A 21226-nucleotide genomic window follows, 5' to 3' on the forward strand; every position below is an offset into this window, starting at 1 on the left:
ATCACACTTTATATCGAGAATATTTGACAAACTTTTAAGAAAATATGGAGTTAGGCATAGAGTAGCAACACCATACCATCCACAGACTAGTGGCCAAGTAGAAGTGTCCAATAGGGAGATAAAACAAATCCTAGAGAAAACTGTTTCTATTTCTAGGAGAGACTGGTCTCAAAAGCTTCAAGAAGCATTATGGGCCTATTGTAACACCTCAAAATTTGCCCTCCTCTCTTGGGACTAGCTAACATATTGCATATCATTCTTAGGTCATTAGGCATTGCATATTGCATATCATATGGCTACATTGTGCAAGTCATCCTCCTAAGTCTTGGTCAGAAGATAAAAGGTTGATGTATGCAAGCTAGGGTTTCATTGGACTAGATCACTGATCATCTGAGGGTTGTGGTCCAAATTAGGGTTTCATGGTTTCTCAAGGAGATTGGTTTTCATCTTGGTTGAAATGGTACATCATCATCATCATGGTTTTGTCATCACCAAAGGCTAGGTCAGATTCCTTGAGATTAGGGTTTTGACCTCTGGTCAATCCTAATCAGTTTAATCAGTTGTATTGGGCCAATCAGGGCATGGCAAGGAGATGGGGTCTACAATGGGTGTGGGGATCATCATGTGAGTATATTGAGCTTATGGTAGCTAGGGTTTCATCATTGAGCCATTTCATCAGGAGTTGGGGGCTCAACTTGATCAGTGCATGGCCAAATTCATCTATCAATCAGAAAAGTCAATTGTGGTCAACTGTGCTTGAAATGATGGATTTGGAGGTGGGAGAGGGTTGGATATGCTTCATTCATGTTGAAACAAGTTTCATTTGACATTTCAAACATCAAGAATGAAGAAAATAAAGTCAGGAGAAAAGTTTCCAAAAATGGAAAGTGACTTGTAATTGAAAGTTTCCAAAAATGGAAAGTTTTTCACCACAAAATTACATGTCCAAAAATGCTTCAAATGAAATTTTGTTCAACATGAAAGTTGTAGATCTTGCTCTCACCTTTCCAAAAAGTCAAAGAACATGAATTTCCCATGAATGGTTAGCAAGATATGATCCAATCAGTTTCCAAAAATGCCTAAATTCAAAATGCCATAACTTTCACATGGAATGGCCAAATTGGATGATTTTTATTTGAGCAAACCACATTTCATATGAATTTTCATGATGCATGGTCAAATTTCATCAAAAATAAGCATGGCAAAAAGTCATTTTTCAAGTAGACTATTTAGCATTTTTGGTGTGGAATAGTGAAATTTCAAAATACAAGGCCTATGCACTCAAGACCAATTCCAACACTTCACAAATGCCAAATAGAATTTGCTTGCACTGGTTTTACTGTTCCATGGGATGCATAATGAAAAGGCATTTTTGACATTTCACTTAAAACTCATTTTCACTAATACACTTGGTTTTGCTAATTTGGGATTAAGAGATGGATTAGGATGTGGTATATAACATTAATTATAACAGAAAATGATAATCACTTCACATTCTTCAAGGTTCTAACAGAATTTCCCTCCATTTTTCACCAAATTCTCTCAAACTTTTTCCAACATTTTTCACCAATTCTCATCAAAATCCTCATCAATCTTGTTCATTCTTGTTGGATCCGTGCTCCACAAGTGTTTGTGCACATCTGTTTCAACAAATTCGTGGCCAAAGAGTGAAGAACTTGGACTGTTGAAAGCGAGCACATCAATGGCGTTTTTATGATTCTTGGAGCTGAAGCTGTTTTGAGCTAAACTACTTGTTGCATTCACCTTCCTCATCATTAAACTTCATCTGTTTTGGCTTCTTGCACCTGGAAAAGCACGAATCAACAACTGCCATCTCCATAAGGTATTTTTTCGAATTCCTTCATTGATCAAATTGTGATATGGTTCTGGTAGATCTCTCAATGTAGATCATCATGATACTTGTGGTTTTTGATTTGGTTGAGTATAGAGAGAGAAATCTTGAATTGAAGTTTGATGTGCAATCTTTTTTTCGTTCGATCCGGTTAACATGTTGAGAGTTAGGTCAAACTAGTTGCATATCCATGATGTACGTGCTTTGCTGGTGATTTTGATGTATCATTTGTCGATTTTGGTTAAAAATTGTTCATGTCCAATTTCTGGAAAATCTGGAAGTGTTCTTGATGAAGAACTTGATGATGAACGCGTTTGATCCTCATTTTCCATTTCCTTGTTTGAATTTTTGTTTCCCGCTTCCAGCAACCAATCACGTAGCGCCAGCGTTTAAATGAGGACGACGTCGTTTTGCCTTGCTGAAGCTTAATTACGAATTTGCCATTATTTCAATATTATCCAAATTCATTTCATTTTCTTTTTCAATTTCATTTCATTTTGATGCATGATCTTAGAAAATTCATAGGAGATTCGTTATTTGTCCAAATTTTGTGAGGTTTTTTGCATTATTCTCCTTATGATGTGTAGTTTTTAATGGTGATTTTTATGATTTTTGTGCACGTATGAAAAAATAATTTGCTTAGGGATTGTTTGGATGTATGCAATTTGTACATGCTTTGCCATATCACTCATGAAATACTGATGCTTCCTAAGAAATTCATGAAATTTTTTGTGCATGTTCTGGAATCTTTGCTGGTGATTTGGATGTATAGTTTGCAATTTTTGGATCCCTGGTTGATGAGATATGAATTTTTGATTAGAGGTATGACAATTTGTGTCACACCATGCTTGATGAATTTCATGATTTTATTTGATGTGCTTGTGAACATTGGATTGAGCCAAATTTTTGCATGATTGAGCATATGGATGTTGAGAACACATGTGAATTTTTCTGGATTTATTGATGGCATTTCCTATTTGATTGGAATTTTTCTCTCTGTTTGGTCATTTGTTGATTTTTTTGTGACACATGTTGGTATTTGCTTTGTGAAATTCTGGTTACTGGTTGGATGAGTGTGAAATTTGGTATGAGCATTGTAGACACATTATAGGTCATTGTGGTTTTGATCCCATTCATTTATCATGTATTGTCACTGTTTTATGATTATTGGAAGTTGATGATTGTTTTGATGCCTTGTGTTGGCTTGCTTGAACTTGTCTGAACTTTATGAATTTAGTTTCCATACTTCCATTGATCCAAATGAGCTGAAAATTGATATGCTACTCATTGAATGTGTTCTGTTTGATATGGAACTTTTGTGGAATTTATAGAGCTGTTTTGGTATTTGTTTGATTGTGATCATTCTGTTTGCTCATATGTGGTTCACACTTGCCTAGTTGTATGTGAAATGGATTTGGTGCATAGTTTTGGTGTGAGACCAATTGGATTCTCTTTTTGCTTGATAAATCTTGGTTTTGGTTAATTTTCACTTGCTGTTTTGGATTTTTCATCTCCTTTGGACCCTAGGCTTGTCCTAGTGGTCTTGTTTCTCACTTTTGAATTGTGTTTCAGGTTGAGATGCAAATGCCTTAAAGGAGAATGATGCAAGTTTGATTTGGCTAATTGTTGTGAACTAACTTGTGTGTTTTGTAGGATGCTTGGCTCACTTGAGTTGATTGTGCTTTGCACATTGCATTGTTTTTGTACATTGTCTGTTGATTCTTATGCTGTCTGTTTTGACTGTGTGATTAGTATACTGATTGTGCTTGATTGATTCCAGGTACCATAGTCGCTTTAGTTCTTTAAGAACTTGCCGTGCTGCTGCTTGGTTGTATAAACCAATTGAGGTAGAATTTCTTTTCTCCATGTAGTCTGGAAGACCTGGCCTGTTACTTGGCCAGGCACCTGTCTGAAGTCCTCCTTAAGAGGCGATGATTGTGATTGTTTATTTTTGTCCCCAAGCAGGAAAAGACCTTGATTAAGGCAATTGCCGGATAAGAGAGATATGCAATCTATCTCCCGCTATTCTGTTGAGTCGTCCCTCTGCTCACACCACTGTGTTGATGCATTGGGACATTAACCCAAGATCTTGTACATTTGTACAGTCGAGTCAGAGTCTTGAGTGTAGAAGGGTTCCCTCTTTCTGGACCCACGCTCCTTTGTCTGAAGCTCTCCCTGGCCAGGGATAAGAGCTGTGAAGTCCCATCTTCACTCACCTTTCATCTGGCTTCACCCTGACTCTCAATGTCAGGGTTAAGAGCTAAACACCACCCTTGTACAGATGACTTGCCTTGGCAGTCTGACCCTTTGTTTAAGCCCACTTTTTGACTGGATATAGTGTGTGCTAAATGCGAAATGTTTGCTTTATTTTGCTTATCCTTGCATGCTTGTTTTTCCTGGTTAGGATTAGCTTGCTGTTGTGCAAGTAGATAGAAACCATAACATAGGGAGATGATGCATGATAACACCTAGGCTCGAGTCCAGCTCCCTAGTAGTGTGTCTCCCTTTGTATCTGGTTAGAACTTCTTTCCCGTTCAGGGGAACTACGTCGCCCTGATCCTCATACCAGATGAGGTACGTAGGCAGGAGACCGCGCGAGGTCTCTCCGGGCACTTTTTTTTCTTTTTGTGTGTGTTTTCTTGTTAACCCTCTTGTGTGTCAGGATATGGATGTAAGCCCAGCGATTGGCTGTCCGTATCCTGAGTGTGTTTGTTTGGTTCGGAAGCCGATGTAAGTCCATTGATTGGCGTTCGGGTTCCATGTTTGCCCGTGTTTGTGTGTGTCTTGTTTCGGCGTGCGTGAGCCGAACTACGGCAGCTCTGATTCTCGTTCCAGACGAGATACGTAGGCATAGGACGCGATGTCCTAGCGAGCCCTCTCCTCTTTTACCCCACCTGTGTTATCTTCGGTGTGTGTGTGTGTGATGTTTCTTTTAGCAACCTTATTCTATTTCTTTGAGCGTGGATCCCGTCGAGTACGACGGACGTGAGGGGTGCTAATACCTTCCCCTTGCGTAACCGACTCCCGTACCCTTTCTCTTTGGTCGCGAGACCATGCTTTTTCCAGGTTTACTCTGAGCGTTTCCTTTCCCTCTTTTGGGATAAATAACGCACGGTGGCGGCTCTGTGTTGTTTTTGTTTTAGCCCGCCGGTTGTTTTTCGCGGATGCGACAGCTGGCGACTCTGCTGGGGACCCTACAAGATGTTGACCTGTGTTGGTCCATCTTCCCTAAGCGAGTCTCTCCTAGCGTTCTAGGATAGTTTAGGTTGCTTGTGCTGTTATTTATTGCATTTATTATTCTGACTGTGTATATATTTGCATAAATGTTTGCATGCATCATACTATCATGTTGTTGTCCTCTGTACAGGTGGTTCCTTGTTTGGGGTGGGTGTTCTGAGTGGGGCTAAAACCCAGGCCCGAGTGTACACCTAGGATTAGTGTGGTCTCACGTTCCTCATTTGCTTTATCAGCATATTGTTGCAACGTGACATACCACAAGCCGGACGAGGTTCATTTGATAGTGCCCTTCCTCTGTTGAGTATCCACTTTGGTTGTGTCACTTCATCTGAACTATTGACTTCGGTGACCGATCATTTCCCGGATCTTTGGTTTAGACGATCTCAGGAGAGCTACAATGGCACACCCGAAAGGGCAAACCCATTGAGTATCTCTGCCCGATTGTCGAGACTATTATCCGCCTTAGGATGACCTGATTAGAATTTACCTGTGAGGGGAGGGTGATTCTTACAGATGCATGTTCAGATGGTGACTTTGATGGTGACTATTGGTTCCGCAGATCAGAGTCCTATTTATAAGTCGGATTTATGGCCATTTATTTCTGAGACGCCGGAGTGTTGTCCGAGTTATTTATCAGTGGGGATCCGTTTATTTCAGGATTCCCCAGGCCGATTCAGAGATCAGGGTTATCTGCTCAGAGATTGTTTGGTCTGATGATGATGATGATGGTGTATTTTTCAGTTCCGTTTATTTCGGAACCCTTGAGTTGGATTTGTGGTTACATATTCCTTCAGATGGTTGTGATCAGTTCAGAGATCAGGGTTGTGACTCAGAGCAACAGTTGATCAGATGACTTGGAGGACGGCACAATGCATTGCATTCATTCATCAGCATCATTACATTTTGCATTTACCTGCATCTAACACATGTTTATCCATATGCAGGGACATTTTTGATCGAGATCCTGGTTGAGAGATTTCTGCTCGGATATGAGGACCGGTTTGAAGGACGATGTTGTCTACAGCTTCTTCAACCCAGAGATTGATGAGTTGAGAGATATGGTAGCATTGCTTACGCCCGACCATGTGGGGATGTTCAGAGAGTCATACGGTGGTATCCTGAAGATGGTTTTCAGACTCACAGACAGCGACAGAAGTGCCATTCATACTCTTCTCCAGTTCTATGACCCGGGGCTGAGATGCTTTGTGTTTCCAGACTATTTGTTGGGACCTCTGATGGAGGATTATGCTAGCATCCTGGGCATTCAGATCCGCGATCAGATTCCTTTCTGTGCTATTAGGAGAGAGCCTGATGTCCTGGGGATTTCCCGTGCTCTTTATTTGAGTCCGGAGGTGACCAGGGAGGGTTTGAAGGAGAAAGGAAAATTATCGGGTTTTCACTTGAGTTTCTTGGAAGCTAAGGCCAGGGAACATGCTGCTGCGGGTAATTGGAAGACGGTTTGTGCTTTGGTTGCTATGGGCATTTATGGGATTATTCCGTTTCCTAATCAGAAGAGTTTCGTGGACCATAATGCTATCAGATTGTTCATGAAGAGGAACCCTATTCCTACTCTGGTCGGAGATGTCTATTACTCGATTCATAACAGGAACGAGAAGAGACGTGGCGGTTTGATCAGGTGTTGTGCTCAGCTGCTATTCAGATGGTTTATGGGGTATTTGCCTTCCCGAGGTGCTTTTGCTTCTCTTGATCCTTCGGTCAAGTGGTCGGTCCGATTGATGGGTTTGCGGGCTGATGATATAGCATGGACTCATAATGGTTTGGCTGGACGGAATTTTATATATAGCTGCGGGGATTTTCCCAATGTGCCCCTTATAGGAGTTCAGGGTTGCATTAATTACAACCCAACGCTTCTTAGGAGACAGATGGGATTTGCTATGGAAGTTCCTCCCCTTGAGTGTGAGACTCAGGAGTCCTTTTATTTCCCGGTTGAGGGCAATCAGGCCAAGTTGATGCAGGTGTCTGGGTCATGGCGTAACATCCAGAGAAAAGGCAAGGTTCCGTTTGGCAAAGTCAACTGCCGGTATTTTCCTTTATTCGATGATTGGTTGCGGAAGAGGATAGAGCTCACACTTCTACCATTTCCAGGGGGTGATCCTTGGTGTCCTATGATTGAGGGTCCGCATTCTTCTGTCAGTATGGAAGAATTCCTCAAGATGAAGAGAGCCAGAGATCATTTGCTTGCAGAGAAAGCGGAATTGGAGATGAGTGTCGCTCGGATTCAAATGGCTAACCAGGAGATTAGAGTGAGGATGGAAGATCAGGACAAGCGACATGCCTTGGAAGCCAAGCGCTTTGAGATGGATACTGCCTACTATGGGAAGATCAGCCAAGCCTTAGCGTCATCTACCAGAGAGCACGACATCACGAAGGAAAAGCTAGCCAGAGCTTCCCAGGTCATTGAGGATGAGAAGAGGAAGCAAATCCTCGTGAGAGATCAGAGAGACGCCAGAGCCAGAGTCCTTGCCGCGGAGTGGGAAGCGGAGAAAGCAAAGATCATCGCCGAGAGAGATCATTATATGTCTGAGAGAGATCATTATTTCAGACAGATGAAGATTCACCAGAAAGAGGTGGGGAGATTGCAGCAGGAGAACACCGAGCTCAGGTTCGCCGCAGAGTTCGCGAAGATGGTTGATGAGATAGGGTCGTCTGGGGGACCCTCATCAGGATAGATCTTTATCATTTGTGTGGATTACCGTCAGGCTTGTTGACGGAATTCATTTTGCTTGTATTTCTTTCCCGATTCTGGAAGATTGTATTGGATTTATATCTGAATTGTATCTGATTTGATGTATGACTATGGCACTTATTGTGCATTTTGCTATGTGATGGTTATTTTCGTTCAGTGATCGATCTTCAAGCCTTATTTGCTTTACCGTATGCACTCACAAGCACACACATGGTTGGGGGTATTTTGCTAAATCATATATCTCTGGTCTGTATGATGAAATCAAATGCTGAATATCAAAATATTGCTGTCAGGTTATTATTTTGTCTCGATGAAGCCAGGATCAAGAGACAAAGTGTTCCACATATGGATAAACACTGCATTCATGCATGATCATAATAACTTGTGTTTTATTTTGCAGGTATCTGTTGCTAACGTGCTTGATTGTTTCAGGAATCATTGCTCGTGCTCGCAGAGCTGTACCTTTGCACTCAACCCGTCCTCACAGATACTTCACTCGGCGCAATACTCCCAGACTAATGGATCTCCCAAATTCTGATATCCTTGAGCTGAAAGACAAGATGAACGAGCTGATCAACATCATGCAAGGTTTTGCAGTTGGTCAGAAGGCTCTAGCTGATAAAGTCGAGAAGCTCGAGCGGGCTTCAGCGGCAAACAGTGGTGTAAACCTGGATGGTGTCTCCAACCAGGGGCTGGGTGGTTCCAGGGACGGTGGTAAAAGAACAACAGTGGGGATAGTGAATAATGCTGCTGGTTTTGGTGCTCCTGCTGGTGGTCAACCTGGTCAGAATATGAAGGATAGTCTTTTCCCGCCATTCTTCGGGGTTGAGGACGACAGAGAGGAAGACCGAGAGGCAGATCAGTTCTCGATGCATAATGAACCGTTCGGTCAATACGGTGCCCCACCACAGAATAAAGAGATCCAGCTGCTGGCTGAGAAGATCAGAGCATTGGAAAGTTATGCCACTCCTGGGGTGGTCAACATGTCAAACATGGGGTTGGTAGAGGGGATTGTGATCCCGCAAAAATTTAAAGCGCCCGCTTTTGACAGATACAATGGGAGTTCCTGCCCCGAGACGCATCTTCAGGCTTTCGTCCGTAAGATCTCAGCTTACACCATGGACCAAAAGTTGTGGATGTATTTCTTCCAGGACAGCCTGTCCGGAGGCTCCTTGGAGTGGTACACCAAGCTCAAGTCCTCAGATATCAAGAATTGGCAAGATCTTGGGGACGCCTTCTTTAAACAGTATCAGTTCAACGCTGATATGGCTCCGAGTCGTACCCAGCTGCAGGGTATGTCTCAGAAGAATAATGAGGGGTTTAAAGAATACGCCCAAAGGTGGAGGGAGTTGGCTGCCAGAGTGCAACCTCCGCTAGTGGATAGAGAGATGTCTGATCTCTTTATGGGGACCCTGCAGGGGGCATATGCTGAGAGGATGGTTGGTTGTCCGGTGACCAACTTTTCGGATATTATTGTAGCAGGGAAGATTCAGGGTGCAGCTTCGTCGTCTGGGTCGAAGAAGCCCTTCGGTAATGGTCAGAGGAAGAAAGAAGGTGATACCAGTGCAGTGTACGCACAGAGAGGACCTAGTAGGGATCGTGACTTCCAGCACACTGCTGCGGTAACTATTCCTGCTGAGCATCAGCCAGCACAACAACAACAGCAGCAACAACCTCAACAGCAAAGACAACCATTTCAGCAAAGGCCGCAGAGGGCTGGATACCAGGTCAGGGGCCGAATGAATGACAGGCAGTTTGACAGGCCGCCTGTAACCTATTCCTTTTTGCTAAAGAAATTGATGGACTTGGGGCTGGTACAACTGAGGACTTTGGCACCTTTGAGACCTGATCAGAGGCCGGCCAATTATGATGAAAATGCAAAATGCGAATTCCATTCGGGTGCTCCCGGACATAATGTAGAGAACTGCAAAGCTTTTAAGCACGTAGTTCAAGACTTGGTGGATTAGAAGGAAATCAACTTTGCACCATCTCCCAACGTTAATGCTAATCCCATGCCCGCGCATGGTCAAAGGGGGGTGAATGCAATTTCTGAGGAGAGTAGGGTTGGGCTGTCTGCTGTTGATCAGTTGAAGACTCCTTTGGATGAGGTCAAACGGCAGTTGTTGTTGAATGGGGTTCACCCGGGCTGTGGTATTGATTGTGCTGAGTGCACTGTTGTTCAGAATGGGTGTGAATTGTTGAGGAGGACTGTCCAGGGCCTGATGGACGAGGGGAGTATCGTGATTGAGAAGGCTGATAAGGGGAAGGATGAGGTCTCCACCATAACGATTTATTTTGACCCGGTGGATTTGTCTACTCTTGCTGAGGCGGCTCCAGTTACCATCACGGTACCTGGACCAATTCCGTATGACAAAGATGATGCCGTACCATGGCATTATGGTGGAGAGGTCTATTGTAACGGTGAGAAAGTGGAAGACCAGATTGCTAGTGAAACCACCGTGTCAAAGGTGGATAATGCCGGTCCCAGCGGTTTCACTCGCAGTGGCAGACTGTTTGCACCAGATGCCTTGAGGGGAGGGGAAGGAGAAAAAGAGAAAAAAGAAAAGGCCGAGGCTTTAGCCAGGGCAAAAGGGAAAGCAGTGGTTGGTGATAGTACTCCAGTGGTGACACCGGCGCCGGTTGGGTCGGAAGAGAAACTTAATGATGACGCAGAAGAATTTCTTAGGATCATCAAAAAGTCTGAGTACAAGTTGGTGGACCATCCGCAGCAGACTCCCTCCAAAATATCGATTCTGTCTTTGCTGTTGAGCTCTGAGGGGCATAGGGAGGCTTTGATGAAAATCTTGAATAAGGCCTATGTTCCTCAGGAGATAACAATTAACCAGTTGGAGACGGTCGTGTCTAACGTGCATGCCAGCCATGGGTTGGGTTTTACAGACATGGACCTGACTGTGGATGGGAGGAATCATAACCGGGCGTTACACATCGCAATGGAATATAAAGGGGCCGTGCTTTCGCATGTGTTGGTTGATATCGGCTCCTCATTGAATGTGTTGCCAAAGAAGGCTCTGGCAAAGTTGAATTGTGACGGGCTGATCCTGACTCCCATCGATCTGATAGTGCGGGCATTTGATGGGTCGAAGCGGGCCGTGTTCGGAGAGGTTGAGCTTCCTGTAAAAATAGGCCCGGAGGTGTTTAAGTCGACTTTCTACGTCATGGATATCCAGCCGGCATACAGTTGCTTGTAGGGTAGGCCGTGGATTCATGCTGCTGGGGCAGTAACCTCGACTTTGCACCAAAAGCTGAAATATATCTGGGAAGGACAGGTTGTCACTGTGTGCGGAGAAGAGGACATCTTTGTCAGCCACCTGTCCTCGTTTAAGTACGTTGAAATGGACGGCGAGATATGGGAGACGCCTAGTCAAGCGTTCGAAACCGTTAAGGTGGAGAATGCTCTATTTGCAAAGGAAGAAGAGAAACCGTCCATTGCTTCGTACAAGCAGGCCGCTGAGGTGGTGAAGAATGGAGAGGCTCCTGGTTGGGGCAGGATGATGGATATCTCTGCAAAGAAGGACCGCTTCGGAGTGGGGTACCAGCCGGGCCGAGGCTCAGGACAAGGCAGAGGACGCCGTACGTCAGTCACCTTCACTAGTGCCGGAATGTTGGATCCGGATCACATCTGCATGATGAGTGATGAAGCTGATAGTGACTGTGAAATTGACTGATGGATAAAGCCGTGCGCACCAGGGATGGGAATCCAGAACTGGAAGGCTGAAAAGATCATCCAGGTCACTCTGCTGGAAGAGTAATATTTTTCCTATTTTGATTTTATATGCATGAAAGCCATGCGCGTTGCCCGACACGTAATGGTTCATCGTAAGGGCCACCTCATGTTTAAAATTTGCAAGTTTTGCATCATTAATAAAAGGATATTTTTCAGTTAAAAGCGGTGTTCCCTGTTTTTCATTTATTTTTGCAGTTTAAAAATAAAAACAAAATAAAAATGGCAATGTTTTCATTTTTCTTTTTTAATTTATCTCGCACCGGTTCTAAAGCAATGCATGAATCCACATTCATGCAGATGCGATCATTCGCCGGATCTCATTGATAACAATCCTGTTACACCCTTGTATGACTTCAACAATCCAATCTATCTTGCTGAAGAAGAAGACGAAGAAGATTGTGAACTGCCAGGGGAATTAGCCAGGTTGTTGAAACAAGAGGAGAAGGTGATTCAGCCGCATGAAGAACAGATTGAGGTTGTGAATCTGGGTACCGACGAGGTCAAGAAAGAAGTGAAAATCGGGGTTGCTTTGGAGGAAAGTGTCAAGAGCAGAATGGTGGCATTGTTAAGAGAGTATGTCGACATCTTTGCCTGGTCTTATCAAGATATGCCAGGGTTAGATACCGATATCGTCGTGCACAAGCTACCGTTGAGAGCAGATTGTCCTCCTGTGAAGCAGAAGTTGCGCAGAACTCGACCTGATATGGCGATGAAAATCAAAGAAGAGGTGCAGAAGCAGTGGGATGCAGGGTTTCTAGCTGTCACTAATTATCCGCCATGGGTTGCGAACATCGTGGCAGTCCCGAAGAAGGATGGGAAAGTGAGAATGTGTGTGGACTACCGGGATCTGAACAGAGCTAGTCCGAAGGATGATTTTCCATTACCTCACATTGATGTGTTGGTAGATAATACAGCTCAATTCTCGGTGTTTTCCTTCATGGATGGTTTTTCTGGCTATAATCAAATCAAAATGTCGCCAGATGATATGGAGAAAACAACGTTCATCACACCGTGGGGCACTTTTTGTTACAAGGTGATGCCATTCGGTCTCAAGAACGCCGATGCTACTTATCAGAGGGCCATGGTGACTTTGTTTCATGATATGATTCATCATGAAATTGAATGCTATGTTGATGACATGATAGCAAAGTCCCAAACAGAAGAGGGGCATTTGGTAGATTTGGCCAAGTTGTTTGACCGGCTGAGACAGTTCAGACTGAGGTTGAATCCGAACAAGTGCACGTTCGGAGTGCGGTCCGGTAAATTGCTGGGGTTCATTGTAAGCGAGAAAGGAATCGAGGTTGATCCTGCTAAAGTAAAAGCAATAAGAGAAATGCCTGAACCGAGAACAGAGAAAGAGGTTCGTGGTTTCTTAGGTAGATTGAACTACATCTCACGGTTCATATCTCATCTAACAGCCACGTGTGAACCAATATTCAAATTGTTGAGAAAAGATCAAACGGTCAGGTGGAATAATGATTGCCAAGAGGCATTTGAAAAAATAAAAGAGTATTTGCAGGAGCCTCCGATTCTGATGCCTCCTGTGGAGGGAAGACCGTTAATTCTGTACCTGACAGTCCTCGAGGGGTCTATGGGGTGTGTATTGGGGCAGCATGACGAGTCTGGTCGAAAAGAGCATGCCATATACTACCTTAGCAAAAAGTTTACCGACTGTGAAACAAGATATTCACTGCTCGAGAAAACTTGCTGTGCTTTGGTCTGGGCTGCTCGCCGACTAAGGCAGTATATGCTGGTTCATACCACTTTATTGATTTCCAAGATGGATCCAATCAAGTACATTTTTGAGAAGCCAGCATTGACCGGACGGGTTGCGAGGTGGCAAATGATTTTGACAGAATATGATATTCAGTATACCTCTCAGAAGGCAATTAAGGGGAGTGTATTGTCTGATTACCTCGCTCAGCAACCCATTGATGATTATCAACCGACGAAGTTTGAATTCCCTGATGAGGACATCATGTTTCTCAAATCGAAAGATTGTGAGGAACCAATCCTGGAGGAGGGGCCTGACCCTGAATCCGAATGGATTCTGATGTTTGATGGGGCCGTTAACGTGAATGGTAGCGGTGTTGGTGCTGTTTTGGTTACGCCGAAAGGATCTCATATTCCTTTTGCTGCCCGGCTAACATTTGAATGCACCAACAACGTGGCTGAATACGAAGCTTTCATATTGGGGATTGAAGAGGCGATTGATTTGAGAATCAAGAACCTTGTCATATATGGAGATTCAGCTCTGGTGGTTAATCAGGTTAACGGAAAATGGTATACGCATCAGTCTCATTTAGTTCCATATCGGGATTATACGAGGAGGTTGTTGACGTTTTTCACCAAGGTAAAGATGCATCATGTGCCTAGAGAGGAGAATCCTTTGGCAGATGCTTTGGCTACTCTGGCCGCCTTGATTAAGGTGCAGTGGTGGAATCAGTTCCCCAGTGTTGAAGTAGGTCGTCTGGATAGACCGGCTTATGTGTTTGCTGTTGATACAGCACCTGATGATGAGAAGCCGTGGTATTACGATATCAAGCGCTATCTAGAGACTCAAGAATATCCTGAGGGAGCATCTAAGAAGGACCGAAAGACTCTGCGGAGGTTGGCCATGGTGTTTTACCTGAATAAGGATGGGGTTTTGTATAAGAGGAATTTTGATTGGGTCTTGCTCAGATGTGTCGATGATAGAGAAGCAAGCCAATTGATGAAAGAGGTTCATGAAGGATCGTTCGGTACCCATGCCAGTGGGAATGCAATGGTGAAGAAGTTGCTGAGGGCGGGTTATTATTGGATGACAATGGAGGCCCAATGTTTCAATTTCGTGCGGAAGTGTCATAAATGCCAGATTTATGCTGACAAGGTGCACGTGCCTCCAAACCCGTTGAGCTTAATGTCGTCTCCCTGGCCGTTTGCTATGTGGGGCATTGATATGATCGGAAAGATTGAGCCTACGGTTTCAAATGGGCACCGGTTCATATTAGTGGCTATTGATTACTTCACCAAGTGGGTAGAAGCAGCCTCTTATACGAACGTGACAAAGCAGGTCGTTGCCAGATTTCTCAAGAGAGACATCATTTGCAGATACGGGGTTCCCGAGAGAATCATTACTGATAATGGTTCTAATTTGAATAACAAAATGATGGCGGAATTGTGCCGGGAATTCAAGATTGAACATCACAATTCTTCTCCCTATCGTCCGAATATGAATGGGGCGGTTGAGGCAGCCAACAAGAATATAAAGATTGTGCAGAAAATGGTGGTAACCTATAAAGACTGGCATGAGATGTTGCCGTTTGCATTGCATGGGTATCGAACGTCGGTGCGTACATCTACTGGGGCAACGCCTTTCTCGTTGGTATATGGAATGGAAGTCGTGCTACCGGTTGAGGTTCAAATTCCCTCGTTGAGAGTCCTGATGGACGTAAAGTTGCAAGAGGCAGAATGGGTAAGGACCCGGTATGAGGAGTTAAGCCTGATTGAAGAAAAGAGGTTGGCAGCCATCTGTCATGGGCAGTTATACCAGCAACGGATGAAGCGTGCTTTTGACAGAAAGGTACGACCTCGGGTATATCACGTGGGTGATATGGTGTTGAAAAGGATCCTTCCTCCTCAAAACGATCGTAGGGGCAAATGGACACCCAATTATGAAGGTCCATTCGTGGTCAAGAAGGTTTTCTCTGGCGGAGCCTTGTTGTTGACGACCATGGATGGCGAGTGTAACACCCCGATGAAATTAAGATAATTGTTTAAATTAAGTTAATATTTTATTTATTAATTTAATTGAATAATTAGAAAATTATTGGATTATTAATATTATTTTGGGATTATTGAATTATTATTATTATTGGAATAATAATATAATTTGGAAAATATATAAGTTGGAAGTTAGAAAAATCCCATTTTTTGGTAAAAAGTTATTTTTCACGTGAAAAGGGAAAAGAGGCAGAAAGGGCAAAAAGCAAAAGAACGAAGGTTGAAGGAAGGGAAAGCTTGGAGCGCAGAGACTGCCGGATTTACTCAGGTAAGGGGGGTTTATCATCGTTTGATGGGTCTTATGGGATAGCATGTAATGGGTAGTGATGAACCTCTGAATTTGACTCTGATTGAAATGATATGTGATGAAACTGTGAATATTGATGAACGAAATTGGATGATAATTGATGAAATTCGTAGGAATTAGGTGTAGTAAGGTTAGCGATTTGAGAAGTTGAATGTATCTGAGTTGTAATTGATAAAACGAACGAACGTGTATGAAAAATTGGACTGTGAGAGGTTGGATCTGAAGGATCTCATAGCAGAGAAAACCCATAGCAGATCTGGAAAACTGGATTCTGGTCATACGCGTATGGCACTAGGCAATACGCGTATGGGATGGCTTGAAAATGGGGGTTTTGGCGCTGGTACGCGCCATACGCGTGTGATACGCGTATCCCTGGAGTGGTACGCGTATGGTGTATGCTATACGCGTATGAGTGAAAGAGGTGATGTTTTGAACGGGAAAACGTCTCTGTTGGTACGCGTATGAGGATGTGGTACGCGTAGCATACGCGTATGGGCGTGGGCGATACGCGTATGGGATGGGCGAGGAAATGCGCCATACGCGTATGGGCATAGGCGATACGCGTATGGGCAGACTTGTGGTTTTCCTGAACAATGGTTGTGCAGTTTTTGGTTGTTTAGGCTGAGTGATGTACTTAGCTGAGGTATGATGTTGTAGGGATCACTTCCCGTTGTTTTGAATAGTATAGGTATTAGTAGAGTGTGCTAATACTATGATTAATTATGTGGCATGATATGATATGCTTTTGTTGATGATATGCGATGGTATACATGATGATGTAAATGTATGCATTTGCGAATAGACTGTTTTATGGCTTAGAGTGTGAGCATACGTTTATTCTTGTGTTGTTGTTGTTGTTGCATTGCTAGGTGATTAGCATGCATATTGTGGCCCAATTGGGGTGGTAGCTAATTCCCATGGTGAGGAATTAGTGAGTAAATCATTTTGATTATTGTTGATGTTTGCATGCTAGGTGATTAGCGTGCATAGCATGGCCCATTTGGGGTGGTAGCTAATTCCCATGGTGAGGAATTAGTGAGTGAGTCACTATGTCTCAAATGAGTGGGACTAGTGAGCTTGGTAGCCGTGCCTGGATTTGGACGGTGAGGTTGAACTATATGTTCACAAAATAGTCGGTACCGCATGCATGGAGTCTCATTGCATAATATATGTATGGCGTGTAATATGAATGGATGTATTCCAATATTACACGTGTATTTGTGTTGGTATTGTTGTGTTGTTATGGAGTATGATGTTGAATTAATATGCTGTTCCTGAATGGGTGTTTTGATTAGGGTGATGAAGTGTGTTGAATCACTTAACATAACATGATATTTTCTAATACTCATTATATTGATTGAGGAACTCACCCTTACAACTATTTTTCAGGTAACGAGAAATGAGTTGAGTAGAAGCTAATTGTTGGAGTCTAGCGTAGTCTCCGTAGTGGGTCGTGCTCTGATAGATGTAACATCGGGATGGGTTGTCTTAACTTGTTTTGAATGTTTTATTGTTGGTCGAGAACCATTTCCCATGTAATGTTTTACATGATTGATGAAATTATATCCGCTGTGTTTTATGCAATTGTTTAAGTTTTAAATTAATAAAAGAGCATGACCTCTATATTGTTGAATGGTGTGAATATTCTGTGTGACACCCTTGAAGTGCATAATTACTCTGAATTGTTATATGTTTATTATTTTAATTTAATTATTGGGGTATTTTAGAAGGGTGTTACATTAGTGGTATCAGAGCATAGTCGGTCGAGTCGAGTCGTAATTATTCTGTTTCCCCTGTACGGTATAGGTGTTGTGTAACCTATCAGTACTTATTGTTTTAGTTGTTTGGGTTTCAGAATAGAGATGGCTGGAAGAGGTAGAGATGATGTTGCGATTGCTGAGGCTCTGGGTATGCTAGCTGGAGTACTTGGAGGAAATCAGAATGTTATGGGAATGGGAGCTGCTCGTCAACTGAGTGAGTTCCAGAAGAACAATCCTCCAATGTTCAAGGGAGCATACGATCCAGATGGCGCTCAGAAGTGGTTGAAGGAGATTGAGAGGATCTTCCGAGTGACTGAGTGTGCCGATAACCAGAAAGTCAGGTTCGGTACGCATATGCTGTCAGAGGAAGCAGATGATTGGTGGGTTGCTACCCGCACTGAGTTGGAAACTGCTGGGAATGCTGAAATCACTTGGGCTGTGTTCAGAGAGAGATTCCTGAGGAAATATTTTCCAGAGGATGTTAGAGGGAAGAAAGAGATAGAATTCTTGGAATTGAAGCAGGGTAACAAGTCTGTTACTGAGTATGCTGCTAAGTTCACAGAGCTGTCAAAGTATTATACTCCCTATAGTGAGGCTGCTGGAGAATTTTCAAAGTGTGTGAAGTTTGAGAACGGGTTGTGTCCCGAGATCAAACAGGCTATTGGGTATCAGCGGATCAGGGTGTTTTCTGACTTAGTTGACTGTTGCAGGATTTTTGAACAGGATTCCAAGGCTAGAGCAGAGAGCTATCAGCAAAGGGTTGATAGGAAAGGTAAGAATCAGATTGATCGTGGAAAACCGTATGCAGCTGGCAAAGGTTTTCAGAGACAGAGTGGGATGAAGAGGCCTAGTGGGGGAGACTCTAGTGCTCCTGCTAAGTGTTACAGATGCGGTCAGGCTGGGCATCGTATCCATGAGTGTACCAGTAATGAGAAGAAATGTTTCAAGTGTGGAAAAGGTGGTCACTTGGCTGCAGACTGCCGGTTGAAGACTGTGACTTGTTTCAACTGTGGAGAGTTGGGTCATATCAGTCCACAGTGTCCTAAGCCGAAGAAAGAGAATCAGTCAGAAGGCAAGGTCTTTGCTTTATCAGGTTCTGAGACTTCTGCAGATGATCGTTTGATCCGAGGTACGTGTTATATTAATGGCTTTCCTCTTGTAGCTATTATTGACACCGGTGCTACTCATTCCTTTATATCTTTGGATTGTGCTGTGAAACTTAAGTTAGAGATGTCTGAGATGCGTGGTAGTATGGTGATTGATACTCCTGCGAAGGGTTCAGTGACTACTACTTCAGTTTGTTTGAATTGTCCTTTGAGTATTTTTGGTAGAGACTTTGGGATGGACCTTGTGTGTCTTCCACTAGTACAGGTTGATGTTATTCTGGGTATGAACTGGTTGGTGTTTAATCGAGTCTATATCAACTGTTTTGATAAGACTGTGATTTTTCCTGAGATTGAAGAAGGAAAGAGTTTGTTTCTATCTGCAAGGCAGGTGAATGAGGCAGTAGTAGATGGGGCAGAGTTGTTTATGCTGTTAGCGACTATGGAAGCCAAAGATAAACTGGTGATTGGTGATCTAGCTGTGGTGTGTGATTTTCCTGATGTGTTTCCGGAAGAAGTGAATGAATTGCCGCCAGAGCGTGAAGTTGAGTTCTCGATTGATTTGGTACCTGGTACTAGACCGATATCGATGGCTCCATATCGTATGTCTGCTGTTGAGTTAGCCGAATTGAAGAGTCAGCTGGAAGATCTGTTGGATAAGAAATTTATTCGTCCGAGTGTGTCACCGTGGGGTGCACCAGTGTTATTGGTTAAGAAGAAAGAAGGTACTATGAGGTTGTGTGTGGACTACAGGCAACTGAATAAAGTGACGATCAAGAATCGGTATCCTTTGCCGAGGATTGATGATTTGATGGATCAATTGGTTGGTGCGAGTGTGTTCAGCAAGATAGATTTGAGATCTGGGTATCATCAGATACGTGTGAAAACTGAGGATATTCAGAAGACTGCTTTCAGAACGAGGTATGGACATTATGAGTATTCTGTGATGCCTTTTGGTGTGACTAATGCGCCTGGTGTATTTATGGAGTATATGAATAGGATTTTCCATCCGTACCTAGACCAGTTTGTTGTGGTGTTTATTGATGACATTTTGGTGTATTCGAAATCTGAAGAAGAACATGTTGAGCATTTGAGAGTGGTTTTAGAAGTTCTAAGAGAAAAGAGGTTATTTGCTAAACTGTCTAAGTGTGAATTTTGGTTAGAGGAGGTTAGTTTTCTTGGTCATGTGATTTCAAGAGGTGGTGTTGCTGTTGATCCTTCTAAGATAGAAGCGGTATCTAAGTGGGAAGCTCCGAAGTCTGTTGCTGAGATTCGAAGTTTTCTTGGTTTGGCTGGTTATTATAGGAAGTTCATTGAAGGATTTTCTAAGTTGGCATTACCGTTGACGATGTTGACTAGAAAGGGGCAAGCGTTTGTTTGGGACTCAAAATGTGAAGAAGGTTTCCAAGAGTTAAAGAGAAGGCTAACTACTGCTCCTATTCTGATATTACCGAGTTCGTCGGAATCATTTGAGGTTTACTGTGATGCTTCATTGTTGGGTTTGGGTGGTGTGTTGATGCAGAACAAGCAGGTTATAGCTTATGCTTCGAGACAATTGAGGGTTCATGAGAGGAACTATCCGACACACGATTTAGAGTTGGCAGCTGTGGTATTTGTTCTGAAGTTGTGGAGGCATTATTTGTACGGATCAAGATTTGAGGTTTTCAGTGATCATAAAAGTTTGAAGTATTTGTTTGATCAGAAAGAGCTGAATATGAGACAGAGGAGATGGTTAGAATTTCTGAAGGATTATGACTTTGGTTTGAATTACCATCCGGGTAAAGCAAACGTAGTAGCTGATGCATTGAGTCGGAAATCATTGCATATGTCTATGTTAATGGTTAAAGAGTTGGATTTAATTGAACAGTTTAAAGACTTGAGTTTGGTGTGTGAGAGTACTCACAATAGTGTTAAATTGGGAATGTTGAAATTAACAAGTGGTATTCTGGATGAGATCAGAGAGGGTCAGAAATCCGATATGCTTTTGGTTGATAAGTTGACTTTAGTGAATCAAGGTCAAGGTGGTGAATTCAGAGTTGATGAGAATGGTGTCTTGAAATTTGGTAATCGGGTGTGTATTCCGGATGTTACCGAACTTAAGAAGAATATTCTGGAGGAAGGACATCGTAGTGGCTTGAGTATTCATCCTGGAGCTACAAAGATGTATCATGATTTGAAAAAGCTATTTTGGTGGCCGGGAATGAAAAGAGAAATTGCGAGTTTTGTTTATTCCTGTTTGACTTGTCAGAAGTCGAAGATTGAACATCAGAAGCCGTCTGGGCTAATGCAACCGTTGGCTATTCCAGAGTGGAAGTGGGATAGTATCAGTATGGATTTTGTTTCGGGATTACCGAGGACAAGTAAGAATTTTGAAGCTATTTGGGTGATTGTGGATAGATTGACGAAGTCGGCTCATTTTATTCCGATCAGAATGGATTATCCGTTAGAGAGATTAGCTGAGTTGTATATTGAGAAGATTGTAAGTTTGCATGGTATTCCGTCTAGTATTGTTTCGGACAGAGATCCTAGATTTACATCGAAGTTCTGGGAAGGTTTGCAGAGGGCTTTGGGAACTAAGCTGAGGTTGAGTTCTGCATATCATCCGCAGACTGATGGTCAGACTGAGAGGACGATTCAGTCATTAGAGGATCTTCTGAGAGCTTGTGTTTTGGAGAAGGGAGGTGCTTGGGATTGTTATTTACCTTTGATTGAGTTTACCTACAACAATAGTTTTCATTCGAGCATTGGTATGG

This window comes from Lathyrus oleraceus, chromosome 6 (assembly GCF_024323335.1).
Source record: "Lathyrus oleraceus cultivar Zhongwan6 chromosome 6, CAAS_Psat_ZW6_1.0, whole genome shotgun sequence".
NCBI lineage: Eukaryota > Viridiplantae > Streptophyta > Magnoliopsida > Fabales > Fabaceae > Lathyrus > Lathyrus oleraceus.